At 44.7% G+C, this 9577-nt stretch overlaps 1 non-coding gene across 1 annotated transcript; it reads left to right on the top strand.

Moving 5' to 3' along the window:
* The first annotated feature begins 4938 nt into the window (after window positions 1-4938).
* trnar-ucg (transfer RNA arginine (anticodon UCG)) lies at window positions 4939-5030 on the top strand. Its single transcript is given in 2 exon segments — window positions 4939-4975; window positions 4995-5030. It is a non-coding gene; the product is annotated as a tRNA-Arg (tRNA).
* The last annotated feature ends 4547 nt before the right edge of the window (window positions 5031-9577 follow it).

Genomic DNA, 9577 nt, shown 5'->3' with positions numbered 1-9577 from the left:
CGAACCGAGCAGGGCAGATCATTGAGAAAGCAATTGTTGCCATGTTTACGCATAAGATATATTTCTGGTACAAAATGATATCCGAGAGTGTGTGGAAAATGTGTGTGAGAGTCAGAACTGGGTCCGAAATGAAACCAGTGGTGGCGGCACAGAGCAGCTTAAAGGAAGAGAGCGGACGGAGCAGAGACAAGCTGTTGTCAGCTTCCGGATCCTCCAGCAGTGTTTTTCTCTCTCCTCACAAACTCTCCCACCGCAATTAAAATTAGACAATCTAGATTCTCAGACTGACTTATTTCTGTTACTGAAATCCGAACGTTTCCTGTCGTGAAAACTCCATCTGAATTCAAGGCAGCAATTCCCATTTCAACCCGTTTCTTTGCTGCATTGATCGCGCTCTGTCAGTTGAGCGCTGACTTAGTCTTCGTTTGTCGACTGAAACCTTGAAATCGGCCAAAACCTTCCCTTAAATTCTCTCTTCAGGTCTGAGCAGCGCGATCCAATGACAGGAGAATCTTGTGATTTGACACAAGAAGGACTGGGAAATCAGGCGCTGAGAGCGGACATACAAACACAGTAACATTAGTCTAACCCAGCCGTCCCTTTAGCACACTCTCGCTGACATCTCTGCACATTGACATTTCAAACTGTGTCTCAGATTGACAGCTCCGAGGACAGGCTTTCCTCTCCTCTTGCTCTGTGCTGTGGATTCGGGGAGAATAATTGGAGTTTCCCAGCTCAGTAACTATTAAAGCCTCTGAGGCCGGCGATGCTTACAGTGTCTGTTCCCCACATTCGGGGAGCTGCAATCAATCAGAGATGTGCCTGGATTAACCCAGAACTGGTTGAAATTATGATCTTGTTCACAAGTTGAATTCTACTTGATGAAATGAAGATACAGATGGTGTGCACTCAGTCATTAACCAACAAGATCCCCCCTCCATATACAGTTCACGAGTGGGTGGAGGGATAGACATGGATAGAGTGAGTTCGGGCGATGATACACAGACGGCCAGACAATGTCTCAGTGGCTGAAATCCTTGCAAATTCCGGCTTTGTCCAGAAAGATTCTCTTGCAGATTCAGAAGCTGCAGTTTTGCTTCATAAATGGAAGCCATGATGTGGAAATGCCGGCTTTGGACTGGGGTAAACACAGTAAGAAGTAAGCCATCAAATAAATCTGTTGGACTTTAACCTGGTGTTGTGAGACTTCTTACTTCTCAATGGGTAAAAAGACAGTTTAGTTCAAGTAAAATCACAAATGGAAGGGTTGAGTGTGGTGGAAATAACCTTTTGAGGTGTGCCTATTTCAATACCAGGAGTATTGTGGGGAAGGCATATGAGCGGAAGGCGTGGATAGACACATGGAAATATGACATTGTAGCCATTCGTGAAACTTGGCTACAGGAGGGGAAGGACTGGAAGCTGAATGTTCCGTGGTTCCAGCGTTTCAGGCGGGATAGAGGCAGAGGGATAAAAGGTGGGGGGGTGGCATTGTTGGTCAGGGAAAATGTTACAGCGGTACTCAGGCAGGATAAATTAGGGAGCTTGTCTTCAGAGGCCCTATGGGTGGAGCTGAGAAACAGGAAAGGTATGACCACATTAATGTGTTTCTATTATAGACCACACAATAGTCAGCGAGAATTGGAGGAGCAAATCAGCAGAGAGATAGCTGACAACCGCAAGAAACACAAAGTTGTGATAGTGGGGGATTTTAATTTTCCACATATACATTGGGACTCGCATACTGTTAAAGGTTTAAACGGGGTCGAGTTTGTAAAATGTGTTCAGGAGAATTTTCTGCATCATTATATAGAGGTGCCAACTCGAGAGGATGCGATATTGGATCTCCTTTTGGGAAATGAGTTAGGGCAGGTGATGGATGTGAGTGTGAGGGAACACTTTGGATCCAGTGATCATAATGACATTAGTTTCAACCTGATCGTGGATAAGGATAGACCTGGTCTTCGGGTTGAAGCTGTGAACTGGAAAAAGATCAAATTTGATTAAATGAGAAGGGATCTGGGAAGTGTAGATTGGCACAGGCTGTTTTCTGGTAAGGATGTAAATGGAAAGTGGGAGGCCTTCAAAGGAGAAATTTTGAGAGCGCAGAGTTTGTATGTTCCTGTCAGGATGAAAGGCAAAGTAAATAGGAATAAGGAACCTTGGTTCTCGAGGGAGATTGTAACACTGATTAAGAGGAAGAGAGAGTTGTATGAAATGTACAGGCAGCAAGGAACAGATGAGATGCTCGAGGAGTATAAAAAGTGCAAGAAGCTACTTAAGAGGGAAATCAGGAGGGCTAAAAGAAGACATGAGGTTGCTTTGGCAGACAGGGTGAAGGAAAATCCAAAGAGCTTTTGTAGGTATGTTAGGAGCAAAACGATAGTGAGGGATAAAATTGGTCCTCTTGAAGACCAGAGTGGTAGACTGTGTATGGAGCCACAAGAGATGGGGGAGATACTAAATGTTTTTTTTGCATCCGTATTTCCTGAGGAGACGGGCATGGAGTCTACGGAAATAGGACAAACAGGTGGGGAGGTCATGGAATCTTTTCAGATTAAAGGGGAGGAGGTGCGTGCTGTCTTGAGGCAAATCAGAGTGGATAAATCCCCAGGACCGGACAGGGTACTCCCACGGACCTGGAGGGAAGTTAGTGTTGAACTTGCAGGGACCCTGGCACACATATTTAAAATGTCAGTATTCACCGGGGAGGTGCCGGATGATTGGAGGGTGGTTCATGTTGTTCCGTTGTTTAAAAAAGCTACCAAAAGTAATCCGGGAAATTATAGGCCAGTAAGTTTGACGTCGGTGGTGGGCAAGTTATTGGAAGGAGTGATAAGGGATAGGATCTACAAATATTTGGATAGACTGGTTCTTATTAGGGAGAGTCAACATGGCTTTGTGCGTGGTAGGTCATGTTTGACCAATCTATTAGAGTTTTTCGAGGAGTTTCCCAGGAAAGTGGATGAAGGGAAGGCGGTGGATGTTGTCGACCTGGATTTCAGCAAGGCCTTTGATAAGGTCCCGTATGGGAGATTAGTTAGGGAGGTTCAGTCGCTGGGTATACATGGGGACGTAGTAAATTGGATTAGACACTGGCTCAATGGAAGAGCCAGAGAGTAGTTGTGGAGGATTGCTTCTCTAAGTGGAGGCCTGTGACGAGTGGTGTGCCGCAGGGATTGGTGTTGGGTCCATTGTTGTTTGTCATCTATATCAATGAACTGGATGATAATGTGGTAAATTGGATCAGCAAATATGCTGATGATACAAAGATTGGAGGTGCAGTGGACAGTGAGGAAGGTTTTCAAAGCTTGCAGAGGGATTTGGATCAATTAGAAAAATGGCAAATGGAATTTAACGCAGACAAGTGTGAGATATTGCACTTTGGAAGGACAAACTAAAGAAGAACGTACAGGGTAAATGGTAGGACTCTGAAGAGTGCAGTTGAACAGAGGGATCTCGGAATACTGGTACAGAATTCCCTAAAAGTGACGTCACAGGTGGAGAGGGTCGTAAAAAGTGCCTTCGGTACATTGGCCTTTATAAATCGGAGTATCGAGTTTAAAAGTTGGAGTGTTATGGTAAGGTTATATAAGGCATTGGTGAGGCCAAATGTAGAGTATTGTGTACAGTTTTGGACACCTAGTTACAGGAAGGATGTAAATAAGGTTGAAAGAGTGGAGAGAAGGTTCCCAAGGATGTTGCCGGGACTTGAGAAGCTGCGCTCCAGAGAGAGATTGAATAGGTTGGGACTTTATTCCCTGGAGCGTAGAAGAATGAGGGGAGATTTGATGGAGGTGTATAAGATTTTAATGGGTATAGATAGAGTGAATGCAAGCAGGCTTTTTCCACTGAGGCAAGGGAAGAAAAAAACCAGAGGGCATGGGCTATGGGCGAAAGGAGAGAAGTTTAAAGGGAATATTAGCGGGCGCCTCTTCGCGCAGAGAGTGGTGGGACTGTGGAATGAGTTGCCGGATAAAGTGGTAAATCTGCACTTTTAACATTTAAGAAAAGCTTGGACGGGTTCATGAGAGGGGTGTGGAGTGATATGGTCCAAGTGCAGGTCAGTGGGACCAGGCAAAAAATGGTTCGGCACAGACAAGAAGGGCCAAAAGGCCTGTTTCTGAGCTGTAATTTTCTATGGTTCTATGGTTCTACGGAGCCATTGAGTATAAAAGATGGGAAGTTATGCTCAATCTTTATAAAGCTCTGCTGAACTGCGGCTGTTTTAGGATTGCACCCAGACCCGGTAACCACACTTTAGAAAGTGTGTGAGGGTCCTTAGGAGGGCGAAGAGGCGATTTACTGCTTTGGATCCAGCGATGATGGATTTTAGCGCGAAGGTTTGGCTGGATAATTCGGATTTTCTCTCTTTGCAGCGAACGGGATTGAGTGGTGATGTAAGAGACGTGTAAACAGTATAACACATTGAACTAAGGTACACAGGGGGAAGTTGCTGCATTAGCTGCGAGCAGAAGGATTCAGGGACAGGCATTGAAGATTTAACACAGGATGTAGAGGAGGCATCGGATCCCAACAGCGCGGAAGGAGGCCATTCAGCCCAGACATTCTGCACCGACTCCCTGACAGAGAATCCCTCCCTGCAACCACACGTAATTACGCTGCTAATCCCCCTGACAATAAGGGTAAATTCAGCCTGGCCAATCCACCTAATCTGCACATCGTTGGAGATGCCAGTAAACCGGAACACCTGAAGGAAATCCACGCACACGAGGAGAACGTGCAAACTCCACACAGACAGGTAGCCAAGAATGTTAGTAATGAACTTCAGTTTTCTGCCGGTTAGAAACGCTGGGGATTCCCCTTCAATGTGTGGCATCTGGGAATCAGCGAAGCATCCAAAAATAGAACTGACAATAAATAAACCACGGAAGGTATTCACATGGTACTGACGTTGTGTACAGTGTTGCATCTATTGACCGCGTGGCCTAATGGATAAGGCGTCTGACTTCGGTAATCGTAGTGATGATGGTATCAGAAGATTGCAGGTTCGAGTCTTGTCGCGGTCGTTTTATGCAGAAATCTGGTCAAAGTTCCGGAAAAACGAGATGTCCTTCTTCAGCTGAAAGCTCTGCATTTTCTTGCACATGTTGCAGGGCGCTTTCTCAGAATGTACTTCCTTGTTGTTTTGTTCATTCAATTTTCTAATCTCATTATTTTATTCTCCTCCCAAGAAATCAATCTTATCTTTGAGATCTTCATAAATTGTTGCTGCTACCGAATGGAGCAACAGGCTTTGCAGCAAATGGTGAAATCGAATTATGTGGAGGGAATTCTCAATTCCTCAGGAAGGGGTTTAACAATGAGCTGAATGAACTGTTTCTGTTTACAGGGATGGTAATCCAGAGGCGTGCATTAATCATTGTGAACATGGAGTAAATCCCTCCACTGGTGAAATTTAATTCATTGATTAAATCAATCTGGAATTGAAAGCTAGTATCTGTGATGGCGGCCTTGAAACTGCCGTCGATTGTTCTAAAATCTCATCTGGTTCACCAGTGCACTTCAGAGAAAGACGTCTGCCCTACATGTGACTCCAGACCCAGAGCAATGAGGGTGACTTTTACCTGCCCTCTGAAATGGCCGAACAAGCCACTCTCAGTTGATGGGCAATTAGGGAAACGCAACAAATGCTGGTCCAGCAGGCGACACCAACAGCCCATAAAAGAAGAATCATTAAGTAGAAAGAGAATGGCCTGGTAACGGATTGAGAAACTGGATCCTTCTTCTGCTGCAATAACAAGGCTGATGGGGCCTGATGCTGGGCTGTAAATTAGCGAAAGATTTTGAAAAATTTCATTTCGATAAAATAGGCCAGAGAAGGGCAGATAAGAATGTATCTCACTCTCTCATACATGTCGTTGACTGTTGGTGGCTTTAGCACAATGAGGTAACTGCTCCAGTGTATCAGAGAATCCTAAGTGTACGAGAGGAATTCTACCAGCAATGCTTCCCCGACGACCCCCAGGTTGAAGCGATTCATTCATGCTGATGACTGGGAGCAATTTGTTAGTCATCGTTCAAAATGGCCAAAGTCTGTCCGCAAGCTGCAGCACGCTTTGAGTCACAAGATCTCAATGATGAGGCAGAATGGCGGCAGAGAAGAAAGTAACAGGAAGCTAATTCTGCGCTCCTGATCCCACTATCTCGTGGGACATCCTGTCCCGTGTGTCCAAAGATCTGTGGGCCGAGAATCGCCCCGTTCACTCACATGAAGATCCACAGGAGAAACTAACGGACCTGAGTGGATGCTATCCTCGAATCGATGGACAGACAACGACAACAAATGTTTGTTACAAAGTAAATGTCATTAAAAGCCACGTTCAATATTAGTTTTGCTAAAACTTCCCATCGCCAACAGAACATGAACAGGTGTTGTGTGTTTGTCCCTCTCTCATACGTGAGCTTCGTTCTACCCGAGTGTGCTGGCATCTAGTGGCCGAAACCAGAACTTCAACAGAGGGAAGATATTCACATCAAGTTTCGATATTGCAGGAACAGGTCAAGATGAAGAATTAATAATGGGATGGGATAGGACAGACCTCGTAATTTAATCAATAAATCCACTCTAAAAATCACTATTAAATTATCATTGAATCGGCAGTGTTTGCAATTTGCTATCGTCCAGAACATTGGAGACGATTAGCACAGCTGTAATTAATGGAAATCTGGAAAAGTGTTGGAGGGAGAATGGATTTCAGAGACAAACAGATAACGTTCCATGAAATAGTCTGGATGGAGGGGTGTGTCGAGCAGTTTATCAAATAGAACTAATTGACCCAATTTCATTTAGGTATATTATTTATTGAATTACTCCAGATTTACAAAGTATCTCAGAGACTGGGAGATAACTAATAACTCCCCACTCACATTGTGAACAAAAGACAGAGTCATACAGAATGAATCATTCACTCATACACACCCACAGTGACTGACAAATTGACAATGAATTCCACACTCAAATCCTGCACCACACACCAAGTGACACAGAATGACTCCTGCACCCATACACATAGAATAGTTACAGCACAGGAAAAGATCATTCAGACCTTTGTGTCTGGGAGTTGTCTTTCAATAGAAGCTCAGCTATCCCAGTCCACAGCATGAAAGCATAGGAGCAGAATTTGCAGGAGACACAATACATCTAGGAAAGTAAGTTGTGAAGAGGACAGAAGGAGCATGCAGCTAGTTATAGACAAGTTCTGTACATGGGTAGAAATCTGGCAACTGGAATATAATGTAAAGTTATTTGTTTTGGCAGAAGGAGTACAAAATCAGATTATTACTCAAATATAGAACGGCTGTGGAATTCGAAGTTGCAGAGGGATCTCGGTGTTCTAGTGCATGAGGGACAAATAATTAGTATGCAGGTACAGCAAGTAATAAAGAAAGTTAATGGAATGTTTGCTTTATTACAAGCAATTGACCATGAAAGAAACGAATATTATGCTTCAGCTGTACAGGTCATTTGTGAAGTATCTCGACCATTGTCCGAAATGTTGGTATCCATATTCAATGTAATTGCGTTGGAAACGTTCCAGAAAAGATTTACTAGTTTGATAACTGAATGGTTAGACAGTGCAGACGAGATTTACGAGGCTGAAAGGTAACGCAATCTGGTTGAATGGGAGGTAACTTGCTCGATGGACATCAGATCTTGAATGACCTTCACAAGGTACACGTGAAAAGGACATAGAAATCACAGAAACCCGACAAGTGCAGAAGGAGGCCATTCGGCCCATCGAGTCTGCACCGACCACAATCCCACCCAGGCCCTACCCCCACATATTTACCCACTAATCCACGCATCTCAAGACTCTAAGGGGCAATTTTTAACCTGGCCAATCAATCTAACCCGCACATCTTTGGACTGTGGGTGGAAACCGGAGCACCCGGAGGAAACCCACGTAGACACGAAAATAAGGTGCAAACTCCACATAGACAGTGACCCGAGCCGGGAATCGAACCCGGGACCCTGGCGCTGTGAGGCAGCAGGGCTAACCACTGTGCTACCGTGCCGCCCAACATCTCCAGTTGTGGGTGAATCCAGAACAACAGACACTTAAAGAAAACTGATCTTCCGCTTTCCGGGCTGAGATGAGGAGAATCTTGTTCTCTCGGACCGTTGTGCGACTTTGGAACTCTCTGACTCAGAAGGCGGTGGAGGCAGGGTAGTAAATATTTACTAAGGCAGAGATGGATAGATTCTTGTTAGGCAACATAATCAAAGGTTATCGGAGGTAGATGGGAATGTGGAAATTGAACTACAAACAGATCAGCCATGATCTTATTGAATGGCGGGGCAGGCTCGTGGGGCCGAATGGCCTACTTCTGATCCTGTTTCCTGTGTTCTTGTGTGTGTATCCTAATTGTTAATTTCGCCTGAACTGGATTGCTGAAACGCACCAATACTCACGGTTCAATGGGAGAACCAGAGTCATACCAAAATGTGGAAAAAATAAAACAAAACCGTGGGATTGCCAACTCTGTCAGACTGTATGGCTTCTTCTCGAGACGTATTCTCTGCAATGATTTCTCAAGAGATGAGTTCTGCCCCCGCTTTTGTTCATTGTCGCCATCTCCATTGCGAAGAACTTTCTTTTTAAATTGTGTCTGGGATCGTGCGGGGTTTGAAGCCGAGACCTCCCGCGTTGTAATGTTATTGCTCTCAGCAAGAATCACGCCCTCTGGCCAGTGAGCTGAGCCAGCCGCGACATCAAGGCCCACTGAAGACATATTTTCATTGTCTCCCTAAGCTTATCAACCATCTTTTCGCAACGTAATTGTAAAATCAGAAATGTTAATGAACAATGGACAAGATGCTGGAAAATCTTCCGGATCTGGTAGCATTTGTAAGGAGAGAAAAGAGGTGACGTTTCGAGTCCAGCTGACCCTTTATCAGAGCTAAAAGGCATAAAAAGTGGGGGTTATTTATACTGTAGGGTGAGGGAATGAGTCATAGAAGGTGACCTGCTGGGATGGAAATTTCCTCTGTTTTGCAGCAGCTACATTTCCAACATATTCCATCTGGCTGGGCATTTGGGAGAGATGGTGAGGGTGACCTTCTTCCCCAAAAATTCATGGATCGAAAATCAAATGGATGGAGGCCTTTTTCCAAACTCCTGGGTGGCTGAGGAAATGGCCGAGCGGGTTTAGCGATGGTCTACACGGGTGAGTTTAAAACTCACTCTCATCATTAATCTACGGAACTTTTAAGAAATAGCTTCCCTGTATTTGAACACATGCAGCTGTGGTCTTCCACACTTTGCTCATGTCGGTTCTTCACAACAATCTTTGAACTGAGGTGATGGGAATTTCTTTCGCTGAGAGAAACTACAATCCCAACATTGAACATCTGGTTGAATTTTCAGGGTCTAAGACAAAAAGGATCACATTTCCCCGTGAACTTGCTGTGTTTTTCTTCAATTTTCCATTGTTATGACATAGTCTGCAAAGGCAGCTAGTGAGCAGAAGTGTAACCCGCTTGCCAGCGGCTCGTTGGTCTCGTGGTATGATTCTCGCTTCGGGGATTTCGTTGTATGATCACGCGAGAGGG

The sequence above is a fragment of the Mustelus asterias genome, unplaced genomic scaffold (assembly GCF_964213995.1).
Source record: "Mustelus asterias unplaced genomic scaffold, sMusAst1.hap1.1 HAP1_SCAFFOLD_74, whole genome shotgun sequence".
NCBI classification, from domain to species: domain Eukaryota; kingdom Metazoa; phylum Chordata; class Chondrichthyes; order Carcharhiniformes; family Triakidae; genus Mustelus; species Mustelus asterias.
This window is presented reverse-complemented; position numbering and strand designations above follow the sequence as displayed.